Source organism: Lontra canadensis, unplaced genomic scaffold, assembly GCF_010015895.1.
Source record: "Lontra canadensis isolate GAN:19392208 unplaced genomic scaffold, GSC_riverotter_1.0 scaffold2, whole genome shotgun sequence".
Taxonomy (NCBI): Eukaryota; Metazoa; Chordata; class Mammalia; order Carnivora; family Mustelidae; genus Lontra; species Lontra canadensis.
The window spans coordinates 5,007,796-5,025,089 of NW_022630996.1; the positions used below are offsets into that span (position 1 = coordinate 5,007,796).

At 42.2% G+C, this 17,294-nt stretch overlaps 1 gene segment (V, D, J or C); it reads right to left on the bottom strand.

The window, feature by feature from the left end:
• The window catches only part of LOC116873419, a 40,624-nt gene that overhangs the window by 22,651 nt on the left and 679 nt on the right, over positions 1-17,294 (bottom strand).

Genomic DNA, 17,294 nt, shown 5'->3' on the forward strand with positions numbered 1-17,294 from the left:
TCTTATGTGTCTTATGTGGATGATTACATCTCATCCTTAAAACAATTTCTCTTTCCTCATTTTTTATTTCACAATTATCCTCATTTTATATGTGAGAATAAATGTAATGAATCTGTTCAGCTTGTTCAAGGTGACACCCAGTGGTAAAGCACTAGAGCAAAGGTTTGTTTTTCGTTGATGTTGTTGTTTTTAAAGATTTATTTATTTATTTGAGACAGAGAGAGAGAGAGAGGATGGGGGGAGGGAGAGGAAGAGAGAACATCCGCAAGCAGACTTCTTGCTGAACTCAGAGCTGGACTTGAGGCTCAATCCCAGGACCTTGGCATCATGACCTGAGCCAAAACCAAGAGCTGGCCACTTAACCAACTGAACCACCCAAGCGCCCCAGCAGAGCCGAGTTTTAAACTCAGGTCTGCCAGATGACAGAGACCACGTTCCTCCCACAATACTTTACTGGTTCTTAAGAGACCATTCTTCTGCAGTATCAGATGCTGGCAAGCTGAGGCTTATCTGTAGGTGAATCTGCAGCCTTCTCAGGGAAATGGGAACGTGAGGCAGGAAGGTAAGCTAGCCCACGCCCCATGGATTACTGGATCCCTGTGGCCAAGAGAATCAGAGAATCAGAGAATCTGGGCAGTAGCCACCCGACCTTGTAGAGGACCAGGAGTGAGATGGGCATAAGAAGCCAGAACACAGGAAGAGTTATATACCTAATGAATGGGCAAAAAAAAAAAAAAAAAAAAAAATCCCACAGTCAGTTAACAAGGAGTATTATTTATCTAGGTCTTAGCTTTGGGAGGAGAATCAAAAAAAAAAAAAAAAACAAACAAAAACTTTTCTCTGAATATTTATGGGCACTGAATAAGTCATTTCTTTGGCACATTTTCCAAATTTGGGACAGACGCTGTATTTGGGGTTTGGGACAGACACTGTATTGATAAGATATATAATGAGAATTAGAAAATAAAACCCTCTGGGGGGAGGGCACCTGGTGACTCAGTTGGTTAAGCAACTGCCTTCATCTAAGGTCATGATCCCAGGGCCCTGGGATTGAGCCCGGAGTCACCAGGCTCCCTCTCAGAGGGGAGTCTATTTCTCCCTCTCTCTTTGCCTGCTGCTCTGTTTGCTTATGCTCTCTCTCTCTCTCTCTCTGTCTGTCAAATAAATAAATAAAACCTTAAAAAAAACCCATATTGGGTCTGTTGCAACCCAATTGCTTGACAGAAACAAAAGTAAATATTTCCTGGAAAACATCCCTTTTGCCCAGGTTTTAAGGAATTCCCAAAGATGAATTATATAATGCACAACATCAAATTATATAATACATAAAAAAATAAACCACTCTGAGTGACAGCCAGCAGAAACTACAAACAAACAAACAAAAGACACAAAACATCATCAAATGTTGGCATTAACAGATAAAAATTCCAAGCAGGTTCTTAATATCCTTAAAGAAAATAATTTAAAAATACACAAGGAGCAAGATGCTTTCTAAAATGACTGCCCATATTTGTAAAAGAGCCAAATAGATTTACCAGAAATGAAAATATAATTTAAATGAACAAAGTTGATTAAAGCATTGAATGGCTTATTGGAACTGAGGTGAATTAGGCAACTGGCCTACAGTTCCAAAGAAAGGACCCAGAATGCAGCACAGAAGCAAAGAGAGGGAAAATGTGAGCGAACGGTCTCGATGACTGTGTGACAGATGTCTAGAGGACCCCAGGCCATCATCCTTCCTATAAAATGTGAACATCCAGAGTCACAGACTGAAGTTGTAGCCCGTGAGATGATTTCCTTCACCATTCCCTTTCAAAACCACACTTGTGTTAGACTCTATGGATGATTCCAGAATAACATGCAACCCGATCCAGAAAACAGGCTGGTGCTTTTTCACCTGGAAAGAGGAAATCCCCATGTATGGGGATTGGGTATGGATCGACAGTGAAGCTGTGTGGGTCCAAGCATGTACCATGAGACTCTCACTTGCTCTTGAAATGGAATACTGCCTTCCTCCCACTGTGCTTGAGTCCGGGCTTACATATTTACTAATTAATAACAGAATTCTCTGTGCACGACCAGCTTTATAGATCTGAGGGTCAGCTAACACACAGTCCTGAATGCCACGATGAGGCTTTAAAGCAAGACCTAGGGGCCGCTCTTCAAAGGAAATAAAGTTGTTGACAGAGGAGTGTGGCTTTGCACTAAAACTCTTTGCATATGCTTAGTGATTCTCTTATTAGGGAATGTCAGGGGCTCCTTAGAGATCCTCATCAGCCACAGGCACTTGGAGAACCCCTGGACATGCTTGGTGCATGGCCCAGGGCAGCTTTAATCATGCCTTGTTCTGCTACAGAACGCCCTCTCACAGTGCCCTAGCCTTAGAGATGACACATAAAATGGACCACAGCGTAGTGTGTGGTAACTCCAAAGTCCAGAAAGCTCACTAAGCATTGCAGCTCTTTCTCCTTGGCAGACGGTGTGAGGTTCAGCAGCTCATCTCTCACTTTAGGGGGTTTAATCCAATATGTCCCAGATCTTAGGCTACTCAAAAGCTCATCGATGTGGCAGCTCCCTGAACTTTTGCAGACTTTACACTGGTCTGGCATGCATACATCACACTGAGGCATCACAACTGCTATTTCCTTCTCCCTGAGAACATCCAGCATAATGCCATCGGTGTAATGAACCAGTATGATATCAAAGTGACCAAGAGCCTTCTGAACTATACTGATGGAAAGCAAGCTAAATAGAACCTTGAGATAAAATAGTTAAAGGTCATTTCTGACCCTGCCACTTAAAGGCAAACTATATCCAATGGTCTTTACCAAGTACTTCTCAACACTCTGGTGGAAGAAATTTTATCGTCAGCCTCCTGGTGGCCATGCTTCCTGTAGTTCATCCTGCAGTCTGTCCTGCAGTCTGTCCTGCAGGTTCTCTCCCCATGGCTAGTGGACCCATTCACACTTAGGCCACGGACAAACACACGAACAGCTGGAGCTGTGGTTTCCCCCACCGTCCTGCCTTGTCTGGGCCTTGGGCTCATCTGGGTGGGAGCTGGGGAGGAGGGAGCTAGCTGAGGTTCTTGCTCAGATCTTTGATCTGTGCCAGGCACTGTGTCTCCAGCACTGCAGAGGTAAAAGCTGCTATCTTCGAAGCTCATGTTGTTCACGGTCAGATTGGAGAACGTTAAGGTTGGGCGGCTGATGGGAAATTTCTCTTTGGTAAATCCACTTTCATAAGTGGCCTCCATGCCCTGGTTTGCAGTTGCAATCAGTATCAGGCTCTGTCCTGGGAGCTGACGGTACCAGTACATTAAGGAGAGTTGGGTATCAGCCTCACACTGGATCGTCATGGAGGTCCCGCGCTGACAGATGTCCCTGGGTGGCTCTTGAGAGAGGAGAGTGCCGAACACAGAGCCTGGTTTCAATGAGAGAGAGAGAGAGAGAGAGAGAGCGCTAGCTGATAATAGCTGATAAGCTTGACCCCCATGCAGGAAGGTCTCTTCACTCTTTGCTTCAGTGTCACCTCGGATCCCAAAGAACCCCTGGCACGGCTTCCATTTTGTTTTTCCAACTAGTATTGGGTGAGAATCTACTAATCCATTTCCCTCATCCTCTGATGGATGGCCTCAGACCCTCTGTCCCTCCACTCTACATCAACATTAACCCCAAACTTCCCCATGGGATTAGCCTCGTACCTTGTCCCAGGAGAAGTAGCAGACAAGGCAGCATCGCTAGGTGATAGTCCCTCACCTTCCTTGAGAAAAAAGCACGAAGAAGGCAAACCCAAGTTCCTCTTTCCTCCCTGTACTTCCTTCCCTACTGCATTTCTGTTCTCCCTTAGCAGGAAGATGAGCTTCTGCAGAATGTGGAGAAAAAGTCACCTGCCCCCTAGTGGAGCTGTGTGGCCCTTCCCTTAGGACAGATCTTCGTTCACAAGGCATCACAAGCTAGCAACTTCTTGTGTCCGCCATTTATCTGTCATCTCCCCATCTATCATTGAGCACGCTCTGGGTCAATTGCCAATGAGGAGGCCTGAAAGATCATGCATAGGCTTCAACCAGATCCCGCCTCCTCATTGAACCTTTGCATTTCATATACATTTTAGAATACACTTTCTAGTTTCTTAAAAAAATAATAATAATAATCCAATTGAGACAAAAATTGGGATTTTATTAAATCTATAGATCAATTTGGGGAGAATACTCATTTTAACAATATTCACTCTTCCAATTCATGAACATGACCCATATCTCCACTTGGTAAATTTATCTTCCATTTCTTAGTATCACTTTTTAGTCTTCAACTTACAGCTCTCACGTGTCTTTTGTTAAATTTGTTCAAATATTTTGGGTTTCTTACATTCTTTTAAACGCAAGTTTTAAAATTTAATTATCCCATTGTTTGCCAAAGTATATAAGATATATCATCGATTTTTGCATGTTAATATCATAACCCATGCTCTTAAGAAATTCAGTTATGGGGGCACCTGGGTGGCTCAGTTGGTTAAGCCGCTGCCTTTGGCTCAGGTCATGATCCCAGCATCGTGGGATCAAGTCCCGCATCGGGCTCCTTGCTCAGTGCGGAGCCTGCTTCTCTCTCTGCCTCTGCCTGCTTGTGCTCTCTCTCTCTCTCTAATAAATAAATAAAATCTTTAAAAAAAAGAAATTCAGTTATTAATTTTATAATTTTATAGGTTTCTTTTGATATATAATTGTAAACAGTGATTTCATCTTTTAAAAGGTTTTACTTTATCATTTACTTTTCAGACTTTTCATCTTTTTCTTGTCTTAATGTGCTGCATAGCACCTCCAATAATGTGGAATAGAAGTGGTGTGAGAGAACATTATTGACTTGTTTATCATCTTAGAGCTCAAATATTTAATATTTCTGCCATTAAGTATGATGTTAGCTGTTGGCTTCTTGCAGATGTTTTTCACTAGACTGACGAAGTTCTGTTTTGTTCCCAATTCTCTGAGTGTTTTTAGCGTCAATGGGTATGGAATTTTGTCAAATGGTTTTTCTATCTCTAATATTAAGTGTATAGTGTTTACACATGTGTTAGTAAGGTAAATTATAATGACTGATTTTTGAATGTCAGACCAAACTTATTCCTGGGATAGATGCTGTATAATTGTTTGAAAAAAATTTTTTGTTTCTAGTTTCTTGTTAACTCTTGACACTTTAGATAGACCTCTTTAATTTTTTTAGTGATTTCTCTAAAAATTATCATATTCACTTAAGCCTTTTTACAGTTTACTTATAATTCATACGGAAAAGAATCATTTAAAATATAGAACTTTGCAACTAAATGTGTCTGTTTTCTCTATCCTTATCCTTAACATTATTATTGTCATCTTTATCATGCATTTCTGCTACATGACTTACAAGACAGTGCTGAAATTTTTCTTTCACTAATCCTACATATTACAAAGAATTTAAGAAAAAATCTAATATCTATCCACATTTCACCATTTTTGTGCTCTTCATTTCCACCTCAAAACCCAAGTTTCTTTTTTTTTTAAGATTTATTTATTTATTTGAGAGAGAGAGAGCACGAATGTGAGCAAGGGGAGGGACGGAAGGAGAGGAGAGAGAAAATCTTAAGTAGGCTCCACATGGGGCTTCTATCATGGAGCTCCATCTCACCACCCTGAGATCGTGACCTAAGCCGAAACCAAGAGTTGGATGCTTAACCAACTGAGCCACCCAGGCACCCCTCAAAATCCAAGTTTCTTCTTCTTCTTCTTCTTCTTCTTCTTCTTTTTTTTAAGATTTCATTTATTTGCGAGAGAGAGAGAAAGAGAGAGAGATAGCATGTACAGGGGAAAGGTAGAGGGAGCGGGAAAAGCAGACTTCTCCTTGAGCAGGGAACCTGACATGGGGCTCTATCCCAGGACCTAGAAATCATGACCTGAGCAAGGAGTTTCTCATTTAGCATATCACAGTGTATGTTTGTGACAATATTTGACAGTATTCCCTGGAATCTCCCTGCTTTCATCTGGACTGATTGCTAACCAGTTCTGCTCAGTTCTTATCTTGGGGCTTTTCTTTGTTGTTATTCTGAATTGGATTCCCTATTTCCTGAATCCTATGATTTCTTCTCTTTTTGGTGTATTCCTGCAGTTTGTTGAGACACATATTCCAGGCACTTTCTAAATAAATGGAAATTTATTTAGGTTTCAGATCCTCACAAAAATGAAAATTGCATTTTTTTTTTTTTTTGGATAGCTTGGGTTAGTTGAGAAATGCAGGCTGAAAATTATTTTCTATCAGGATTTCATACTTATTTTTTATACCATTGTTTTCTGGCATTCAGTGTTGCTACTGAGAAATGAGAGCCATTCTGTTTCTCATTTCTTTATTTATAGCTTGTTTTAGTATTTAGCATTTTTCTTTGCCTTGCATCACTTTAAGATCATTTTATCCACACTGTTCTGAAATTGAATGAAAATATGCCTTAGTTTCAGTTGATTTTTGTTCCTTAAAAACACAACTGGCCTTTTTTATGGCTGTCTCTACTTGTCCATGGATAGGATGATTGAAAGGGAAATATTGAAAGTTTATGCTACATCAGGAAAAAATGTCTTTGGTTCTGGATATGCTGCTGGTATAGACATAACAGACCCAAATCTCTGGTTGTATAAATTATATCTTTATACTAATGGTTGGTTTTGAGACCCACTCAGCTGAGCATAGAAATTTACCCATCTTGAACTCGATTATCTGATCATTGCAGAAACTGTATAGGAACAATGACTTCTGCCATTAACTTACCAACTATAGGGCTTTAGGCAAGCTATTTAAATTTAGGTTCCTGCACCAGGGTTCTTTTTTTTTTTTTTTTAAAGATTTTATTTATTTATCTGACAGAGAGAGAGAGATCACAAGTAGGCAGAGAGGCCGGCAGAGAGAGAAGGGGAAGCAGGCTCCCTGCCAGCAGAGAGCCCGATGCGGGACTTGATCCCAGGACCCCAAGACCACGATGCGAGCCGAAGGCAGAGGCCTTCGGAGAGGCCGAGGCACCCAGGTGCCCCACCAGGATTATTTCACTCAGCATAATCTCTTCCTGTCCCGTCCATGTTGATGCAAAAGTTGGGGATTCATCCTTTCTGATGGAGGCATAATACTCCGTAGTATATATCGACCATATCTTCTTTATCCATTCATCCGTTGAAGGGCATCTTGGTTCTTTCCACAGTTTGGCAACTGTGGCCATTGCCCATATGAACATTGGGATACAGATGGCCCTTCTTTTCACTACATCTGTATCTTTGGGGTAAATACCCAGTAGTGCAATTTTAGGATCAAAGGGTAGCTCTATTTTTAATATCTTAAGGAATCTCCACACTATTTTCCAAAGTGGCTGCACCAACTTGCATTCCCACCAACAGTGTAAGAGGGTTCCCCTTTCTCCACATCCTCTCCAACACTTGTTGTTTCCTTTCTTGTTAATTTTGCCATTCTAACTGATGTAAGGTGGTATCTCAATATGGTTTTGATTTGAACCTCCCTGATGGTTAACGATGATGAACACTTTTCATGTGTCTGTTAGCCATTTGTATGTCTTCTTTGGAGAAGTGTCTGTTTATGTCTTCTGTCCATTTTTTGATGTGATTATCTGTTTTTTGAGTGTTGAGTTTGAGGAGTTCTTTATAGATCTTGGATATCGGCCCTTTCTCTGTAGTGTCATTTGCAAATATCTTCTCCCATTCCGTGGGTTAGTGGGTATTAAGGAGGGCACATATTGCATGGAGCACTGGATGTGATACATAAACAATGAATTTTGGAACACTGAAAAAATAATATAAAATTAAAAAAATAAACAGATAAATAAATAAAACAAAACAAAATAAAGAAATAAATTTAAGTTCTTCATTTATAATTGGTAGATAATAATCCTTGTATGTCACAAGTGTATGTTAAGATAATTACTCAGGGAGATCTCACTCTTGTCTAAAAAAGGGAGAGATGTTTCTCTTCTTAGCATTGACCTTGTTTATTATTTCAGTTCTCTTCTAAAAAAAAGGAAATATTCTTTCCTTCCCTTTCACTGTCCCTGCTTCTTAAGAAGCCATCTCCTCTTCCCCATCATGTCCAAGTAAAGCCTTTTTATATTTTCATTTAACACAGAAGAATTTGTTATATTTACTGTAGTCACAGAATTTTAAGCCTTGCTTTCTTGAAGATTTAGGATAGCATTTTTTCCTTCTATGAATTTTTCAGTATCCTAATGTGATGTCTCTTTATCCAAAATAATGGTTTACATTTTCTGAATGTTGCCTTGTGCTCTTATGGTAAACATTAGTTAATATTTTATGTGCTTTTGAGAGCATATTCTGTGAACTCTCCTTAGAACACTTCATCCAATTTATTTCTAAACTTAAACCTCCTACCCCAATCTATAATCCTTTCAGCCTCTTTAGATGTCTTGTATAATTCACTGGATCTATGATATTCAGTGTCTGCATATTTTCCACTTAGTTCACGTGTTCCACCTCTCTGCTTAGGCAACAGCTCCTTAGTAGTGCCACTGTGTTAGGACAAAAACTGGGTCTGGGTTTGGCTCTCTGTCTACAGGGGTCTCCATTGAGGTGGGAAATGGTCCCAGGAAGCACCAGGAGTGAAGCCACAGTGCTTGTAACTGTTCTCCTCTCTTGAGGTTCATCTTCTGTGGTGGTAAAATGCTTGTGGTGGGAAATAAAAACCTTATTGGAAATCACAGGACTCCTAGACACCCTGAGAGCCCACTGAAAATAGATGTTCGTAGATGTGTTCTGTCATTTAACATTATTCTGGGAAGGTGCATTTTCTCTGTTCTAGACATTGGCCTCAGCTGGGAGACCTATGATCCCTGCTTTTTCTCAGAGAAAGAATTCACTTTTTCATTCCAGTGGGATCTCTCACAAAAACATTGCAGGATATTTCTTTCTTTTGACACTTCCTCTTGCCTTTATTTTGATCTAAAATCAGCTCAAGTCCTATGTCTCATGTGAATTTAATCCTGACTATTGTAATACACCGTGATTTACTCTTTTCTCTGAATTCTACAACATAAAAATTAGCACCGAATAAAAGCATTTTATATAACTGTTTTGTCTCATTACTACTTTTGCAAATTCCCCAACATTTGGGATTTCCCAATGTCCTTTACATTTCTTTTGTATTCCCAAAGCAGAATAGGCTCAATTAATATTTACTGACAGGATAGTGTATGTCTGTCTCATTCCTAAAATAAACAAACGGATACTTTCTCCAGATGATTGTGATTACAGATATAGCCCGACTCATTCTTACTACCTTCTGTGTCACAGTGTACTCCTTTCCTTATCAGAATGTTCCAACAAAACATTATTGACCATTTTGAGGACCTCAAAAAGATTTGTTTTTATTGGTGTTTTTCTCTTTTTCAGTGGAATAAACAGAATTCAAACTCCACAAACTTTCTCTTGAATCAGCACGTGGATGATAAAACTGATCTAAAGGAAGAGTTTAGAATGTGCAAGTGCCCTCTAGCAAAATGTCAGTCAAGAGCAAAGACGGGGGCAAAGTAGCGAACAGAAGGACGAGGATAGAATTGGAGAGGAAAGATGGATAAACAGTCGTAGAGCAGGGAGTGCCCAATGTGAATACATGAGAGACATCTCCTCGTTGAGGTGAGGTCTCATGAACTTAGGCTGGGGATGACACGGAAGTTTGGGTGGGTTCAGTTCAGAAGGGCCCCTGACTTGGAGAGGAGAGTGGGGCCTCAAAAATATCCATGCTCTCTTGGCCGACATGTGTGCCTGGGGCCTTGTTTCCTCCTTGGAGACGGCCTTCTAACTGTCACAAATGTGCCATAGGAGCCGGCACAGCTCATCCCTGAGTTAGGGTCACTCCCCCCTTATACCTGCCCTTTTTGTGCAGAGAGGATGTGGCTGTGCACAGCTGTGGCTAACTGCTGGCGCAGAAGTACACAGATGCCTGGTTGGTGCTGGCAGGTTCCAAGGTCAGGGGGAAGGCCTTCTTCTTCTTCCTAGAGACCTTGTACCCAAAAGGGATGACTCCTTGCTGAATATTGTCAACACCATATGACCAGTGGAGCAGCTGCAGCCCCAGACCTGGGTCTTGTCGATACCAGAACATTCTTTCGTGGTCCTTATTCTGGGAACATTCCATCAAAACTTTCGCTCCACTTGTTTGATGAGATGTCTCGGGGTTTGGGTTACTTGTACACTCACAAGGACTATGAGAGAAAGACAGCTGAGCTGAAACCAGAGGCCAGGAAGCCTGAGGAGGGAAAAGCCCCACAGCAGGGCCTAGAGGTAACAGCACTGGGGTTTGCTGCTAACTCCCGGACTCACCTTCTCCCAGGAAGCAAGCAGCCACACTGCAGAGGACTCTGATCCCCATGGTGGGCTGGGGCAGGAGTGGTTCTTCTCTCAGGCTTGGCTAGAAGCTGCTTGTCTGTGATGTCACTGTCCCTGCCCATGCTCATAACCCCTTAGTCATCCTCTAGAGTCTAGAGAGTTTAGAGTTGCCAGAGTGAAAGCCATCGCTATCCCACATGTCAGTGTGTGTGTGTGTTTGCACACGCATGTGTGCGCATGTGTGTATGTGTGCACATGTGTGTACGCATGTGTAGAAAACAGCTAACACAGTAGACCTGAAGTGACTGTCCTCAAGGACTGGCTCTGGCAATGTAGGCTCTCGGCTGGCTGGCATCTGGGAATTTGGATTTGGGGAGTGTTCCCACCACTGAGTAACTGGTAAGTGCAGTTCATTTTGTCTAGACTCCTAGCACAATGTATTGTATGCTAAACAATACTTTACTTCTTCAAGTCTGGAATTCGGGTATATGTTAAGCAGAGAGTGCCTGTGGGGTCAGCTCTGTGGCTTTCCTGGTGCTGCCATAATGTACTACAGACTGTGTGGCTAATCCAACAGAAATCCAAGCTAAAAGTCCAAAATCAAGGTGTTGCTTGTAGGCAGCCTTCTTCTCCCTCTGTCTTCACACAGTCTTGCCTTTGTGTGTGTCTATGTCCTAATCCCTTCTTCTCATAAGGACACCAGTCATACTGGGAAAGGGCCACCCCCATGACATCATTCAATATGAATTATCTCTTTAAAGAACTCACCTGCCAATACAGACACATCCTGAGGTACTGAGAGGTAGGACTTCAACATATGAATTTTGAGGGGACACAATTCAACCCATCATACTAGCTGCCAGAAATGGCTGGGATGCTGAGTCTGTAACAGGCTCCCTGCACAGGGCCATGGCACTCAGGCTCTGCATTTTCCTTGATGGGGAAGGCGCGCGTCCTCAAGACAGGGAGAGAGCATAAGGGTGTTTCTGTTGTTTTTCAATGAATTCAAATCAGCAAAACTGAAAGCACCCTAGATACGCCCTCTTCAGTAGCATGGACAGTAAACTATGGTTTATTACCAAGTGTCCTATATCATTCCTGTTGTCCCTTCTTTAAGCTTCCTGATACTTCTGTAATAGGAACCTCACCCAGACAGCATCAGATCCTACTCACCTACTTGGAAGGAAAAGATACAAAGTCCAGAGTAATTTTGATTCTGAAGAGATCATTGATCTCTTTCCTCTGAATTTCTGGTGGAGCTCATAACCACAAGCAGTCAGAAAAAATATTCCTGACTTTATGTTCTGGCTCAAAGTCTGTCTTCCTGTTGTGCTGTTCTCTGCTTTTGAAATGATTAGCGTTAGCATTTAGGGGATTTTATAAGATTGTTGTAACCCCTGCCAGCCTGAGCACATCTTTGTATCCAGGTGGCATCTCGTATTGCAAAGGATTACCAATCCCTCAGTTCTCATTTCTTACCTGTCTGTCCTTAAGTACACATTTAGTGTGCTGAAAGTATGTAGATGTAGCTATTTCTGTTCTAATTGTTACTGATTTGCCTCCATAGATGTAGATGCATAGAGAGATGTGATTTTTCCCATGAGCAGTAGGCTAATTGTGTTTATAAAACACTTGCCTTTTCTGTCTGTTGTGCTGGTGGTAGAGACACAATAGAGACACAATGTTGCCCACATGTGCTTGTCCACTTGGTGATGTAGTGGAGAGAGTGTGGGACCAATGGTGGGGTACAATCACTAGGGGTGCAATGTCTACAGAGAATTGGAAGAAGAGGAGAAGAAGAAGAAGGAGGAAGAGAAGAAGGAGAAAAGGAAGAAGAGGAAGGGGGGGGAGGGAGAAGGGACAGTAGAAGAATTTAGGAAACATGACAATCAAATGCAAAATCAAACATTTAAAAGAGCATTTTCAAGGTAATAGGATAAATTTAAATGAAATTCTGACAGTGTATAACATTAAGGAATTACAAATAATTTTGTTAGATACTGTAATATGATTATATAACAAAATATTATTTTGTAGAGCTTACTAAAATCTGAAATAAAATATTATGATGTCTGGGAAATTGCTTCAGAATATATCAACCAAAAATGCTGGGGGAATGGAAGACAGAAAGGTGGCAAGTGTTCATTATTGGATCTGGGCGATAGGGCTCATTGTATTATTCTCTCTGCTTCTGTGATTGACATTTTTCTTAATAAAAAGCTGGAAAATGTTATACCAAGAGAAACATGGAAGTTATAAGTTATTTTCATCTAACGCTTCACCTTCAACATCCTTTACCACAATATTAAATTAAGTACCATCTTCTATAAAGTAACTGGTTTATACTCTTCAAAGGTATTGAATTACAAAGGACAGACTAAGGAGCTTTCCAGAGTAAAGAGAAATGACAACTAAATGCAAAATGTACTTCTGAATTGGATTAGAGACCAGAATCTGTTTCCCTTCTTGTTATAAAGGACATTATTAGGAAAAGTTGTTCTTCTTGTGTTATCTTGTGCCAGAAATTCTAAACAAGTTCGGTGATGAAAGATTCCTTCTGTGTAATATCCGTCCTTTGGTGACTGCCTTAATTCACTTAGCACGGGATTAAATATCTAGAAGCAGAGAGAAGAATGGCAGTTGCCAGGGGTTGGGGGAGGGGAAATGGAAGTTGCTGTTGAACACACACAAAGCTCCAGGCTTGCAAGGTGATCACATCTGTCTTACAACATTGTGCCTGGAGTTAAGGAGACTGGACTGTATGTTTAAACATTTGTTAAAAGGGACCTCATGTTAAGTGTTCTTATCACACATACACACAATTTTAAAAAACAACCACAACAAAACAAAACAAATCCTCAATGGGTGATTTTGATGCAGACTGAGATTCATTACTACATACACGACTGTTAATACAAGTACTATTGTTGCATAGAGGAGGGGATGCTAAAATATTATTTGCTCTGGCAGCCAGATAGATGATACACCATTGGCAGGAGGCAGAGGATTATGGCCTTTTCTGTTATTTGCTATGGAGATGTAAAATTCCAAACTGAGGGGTACTCAGGTAAAGGTCACTTCTACAGCATCCCTTTGTCACAATCTTCTTCCTGTCCTCACAGGAGCAGTTTGGTGGCTGAGGGTCCCCTGCCCACCTGCTCTGAGTTCAGTGACTCCGGCAGTTCACATGAGTGGCCTCTCCCCAGGAGAATGTGCCTCCCTTACCCCAGGTCACCATAGCTTCTCTCTGGGGCTGGAGCTGATTGTGGAGTCTATGACTAGAAAAGTCTGCCTCTGCACCCATGATGGTGAGGGTATCGCAGAAATGGGGCATGTCTAGAGCAGAAACTGGCAACATCTATGTTTCATAATAGCATCATACAAGCACAAATCTTGTCTCTTAAAGAATTTATTCGTAAGCTTTTTATCTCAGTGGCTTATTAAAAGGGCTCTTAGCTGGGAAAGAGAGATAAGGAAGACAAATCCTAATTTAAATTCTTGAAGTCCTCTTAGAATTCTTGCATTGATATTTCTTGAACACTTGCTACGTGCCAGGTACTGGGAACACAGTCACGGACCACAGAGACACTCTCCATGCCTCACAGAGCTTCTATTCCATTCACCATCTGCTGTATCAGGCACAGTGGTGGTTTGGTGATACAAACATGGGAAGATACATTACCTAAATCAGAGAACATATGGTCCCAAAAAGAAACTTAGAGCAAAGAACAACACCATAATAAGACCATTGTAGAACTGAGAGGCATAGAAGGTGCTTGTATTCAGGAAATGGCCAGAGACATTCTGGGGAACATGGGAAGCAATCATGAGGTTGGGAGAGTAAGAATGAGGTTGCTAAGTGGGCCTGGCAATGTAATGCACAGATGCAGTCAGAAGTTACTGTGGTACATAGGTGGCAGGGATAGCTGACATGCGGTTATAAAATAACGCCAAATAGGATATTGAGCCCTGGGGCAATGAAATCTAGAGGCCAAGACCTGAAATTAGAAAGGCAGTTTGTCTAGAGGTGGAGTGGGAGAGTTGCTTTGAACGTGGGTGATGGGGAGCAGGGCAATGCGCGGGGCTGGATGGCCCACAGTCCTGGTCACAGTCCCTGAAGACCCACTCCCTCCAGCAAGTGGCACCAGGGAGCTGATTGGTACCAGGTGAATTCTCTAAGGTGGCCTAGGCTGCAGGAGCCCTGTGCCAACCCCGAAGGGAAGTGCAGGACAGAGGACTGTGGTAGCCCATTCACAGGGGCTGTCCCGCACCACTGTCTCCTGGGGGCACCACCTCTCCCCTTATGACAACCCCTTCTGTGCAGAGAGGCACCCAGGTACTTCTCAAATCTTGTAGATATTTCTTTAGCATGACAGATTGGTTGAGGTGTGAGGAAGTAGATTCTATAAAGCAGAGTGAGGATGCATGACTCTAAGGAAAGATGCAGAGCCAGAGCTTTGCTGGTCCTAGGAAACAAGGGTAACAAGCAGGGTAACCTGTGCATGAGGCAGGTCCAAATCAAGAATCAGGGCATCCTACTTCTGATCTCTATATCCTATGACAGAGGGCTGGGTGTGTGGGATTATACAGAAGTAGGATGGTGTCTGCCTATATCATTATCCCATGGGCTCCCATGCAATAGGAGGTCACTTGAGATGACTTCCAGGAAATATGAATAAGTCATTAGAATATAGATCCATTTCACAGGGAACAGTTTTTGGTCTTATAATCTCTACTTCCATCTCTGATTTAATTAGTGTAATTCTGTGTATACTGGGGATGTGTTATAAGGTGTAACGGAAACTCAGCTTAGACCCAAGAAACACCATTTTTTGTAGTCCAGAAATGTCTGGGCAAGTCTTTCAAAAAGGAGAGATTGGTACACTGGGAACCCCTGTGTAACAGCGTAAAGTGCCACCTAGAGGGAGCTCATCCTGAAATAAGGGCAAGGAGCTGGGCAAGTGGACTGACCCAGTAATACAGCCATAGTTCTTGGAGGAATGAGTGGATTCTGAGCTTAGCTGGGTTTTTGCATCTTGGATGAGGTCTTCTCCATTCTCTTATTCTAGGATATAACTACTATTTTTTTTAAGATTTTTTATTTATTTATTTGACAGACAGATCACAAGTAGGCAGAGAGGCAGGCAGAGAGAGAGGGAAGCAGGCTCCCCGCTGAGCAGAGAGCCCGATGTGGGGCTTGATCCCAGGACCCTGAGATCATGACCTGAGCCGAAGGCAGAGGCTTTAACCCACTGAGCCACCCAGGCACCCCTATAACTACTATTTTAATGGTTGATGAGAAATGTATGTAATTGAATGAGCCTTTGTGCTCAAGTCTGTGTAAGCGATTGGAAATCAAGATACAAAACTGTAGTTTTGCTCTTCCCATACAAAGAAGGGAAAGGAAAACCTTGGGCAAAAGTTTTCCTCTTCTGCTTCATTAATAGAGGTGTCACTCTGTTGGGAACTCTACCTGGGAGGGTCGTTGGGGCCCACTGGCAGGTACAATAGAGTCTGCTGTACTATAGTGCTAAGTGAATGACATGGTACAGAGCAGAACCATCAGCAGTGGCTAGCAGGTAGTTTAGGACCAATTAGAAAAAGAAAAGTATTCCATAGAAACAGTGGTACCCAGAGAGGCAACATCCTCCTCAGGCTGACCTAGAGTACATAGACAAGGGGCTAGAGTAGAAGAATAAATCTCTATTAGACCTCATGATTTGCCTAGCTTCTATACACATATGGAAAACCCTAGAATCTCCCCAAACTATGTGTAGGAAAGGACCTTACAGGGGACCCTTTGACTGGACTTGTCAGATGGGTGCTGGAAAGAGGATCTGAGAGAAGACTGAGTCATGCATTCATTTAACACTACGGCCTTCAGGCATGCTGGTAAGTATGGAGATAAAAAAGTAAAATAGAAATGCATGATCCTTATTCTCTTTAACCTTAATATTTAGTAGCCTAAATGTTAAACAGTGAACAATTAAGTGTGTTGATGACCATAAGGATAGAATTTCGTGCTGTCATAAGATCACGTGGCAGAGGAACTAATCCAGCCAGGGACTCAAGGAAATCTTTCTGGAGGAAATGACTTCTGAGTTAGTATCCAGAGGAATGATCAGTCTGGTGACCAGGTAGGTAGGGAAAAGAAGGTTGCTCTAGGGTGAGTGAGCATTATTGGTGACTACCCGGCAGTGAGTCAGTCGAGGACACCCGTGGGGACCTGTGAGAGGTGGGATATGTCTGGTAGTTGTAGCTGAAGCAATGAGGATGTTCGTGTTAAGAAGGTAGGTAAGTGCTCAAAGACCACATCATGGAGAGCCTTACAAAGTCTCAAGTTTATACTTGAGACTTTAGTAAGGTTCAGGAAAGACACTGATGGCTTTCGAGCCCGAGAGAGTGTTTTGTGGATGGAGGCAGACAGCAAACTAGGAAGAGGGGGGTGACTACTTGGAAGGTGGTGAAGGAACCTAGGTGAGAGACGTTTGCTGGGCGACGGTGTTGTCAGTGACGTTAGAAACATGAGTAAAATTTGCAAAGGATGTAACATCTAGAAATATGCAGGGTGGGGGGAATAACAGATTAGGTGAGGAAAGATAGTATCTGAGAGATGGCAGAGATGACCCCTCCGTTCCTGGCGTGGGCATTTGGCCAGATGGCAGGACCATTTGCCGAGATGAGGAGATGAGGGACGTCAGATTTTGTAAACAACCCAGAGTGTGCTCTTCCCCCAGGGTGCAAACCTCCAGGAATAGGACATGGGATATGGGTCAAAATTTTGTTGAGGGATTGGACCGAAAGTGGGGTGTTTGGTTTGGGCAACAATGAAGCCCAGTAAGGAGAAAGGATTGCAGTATGCTTAAAGTTGCTTTTTTAGGAGAAGCTTCGCTTACCCCTGGCACTAGACCTAACAGTAGGCTTGTCCTGCCTTGACTTTGAC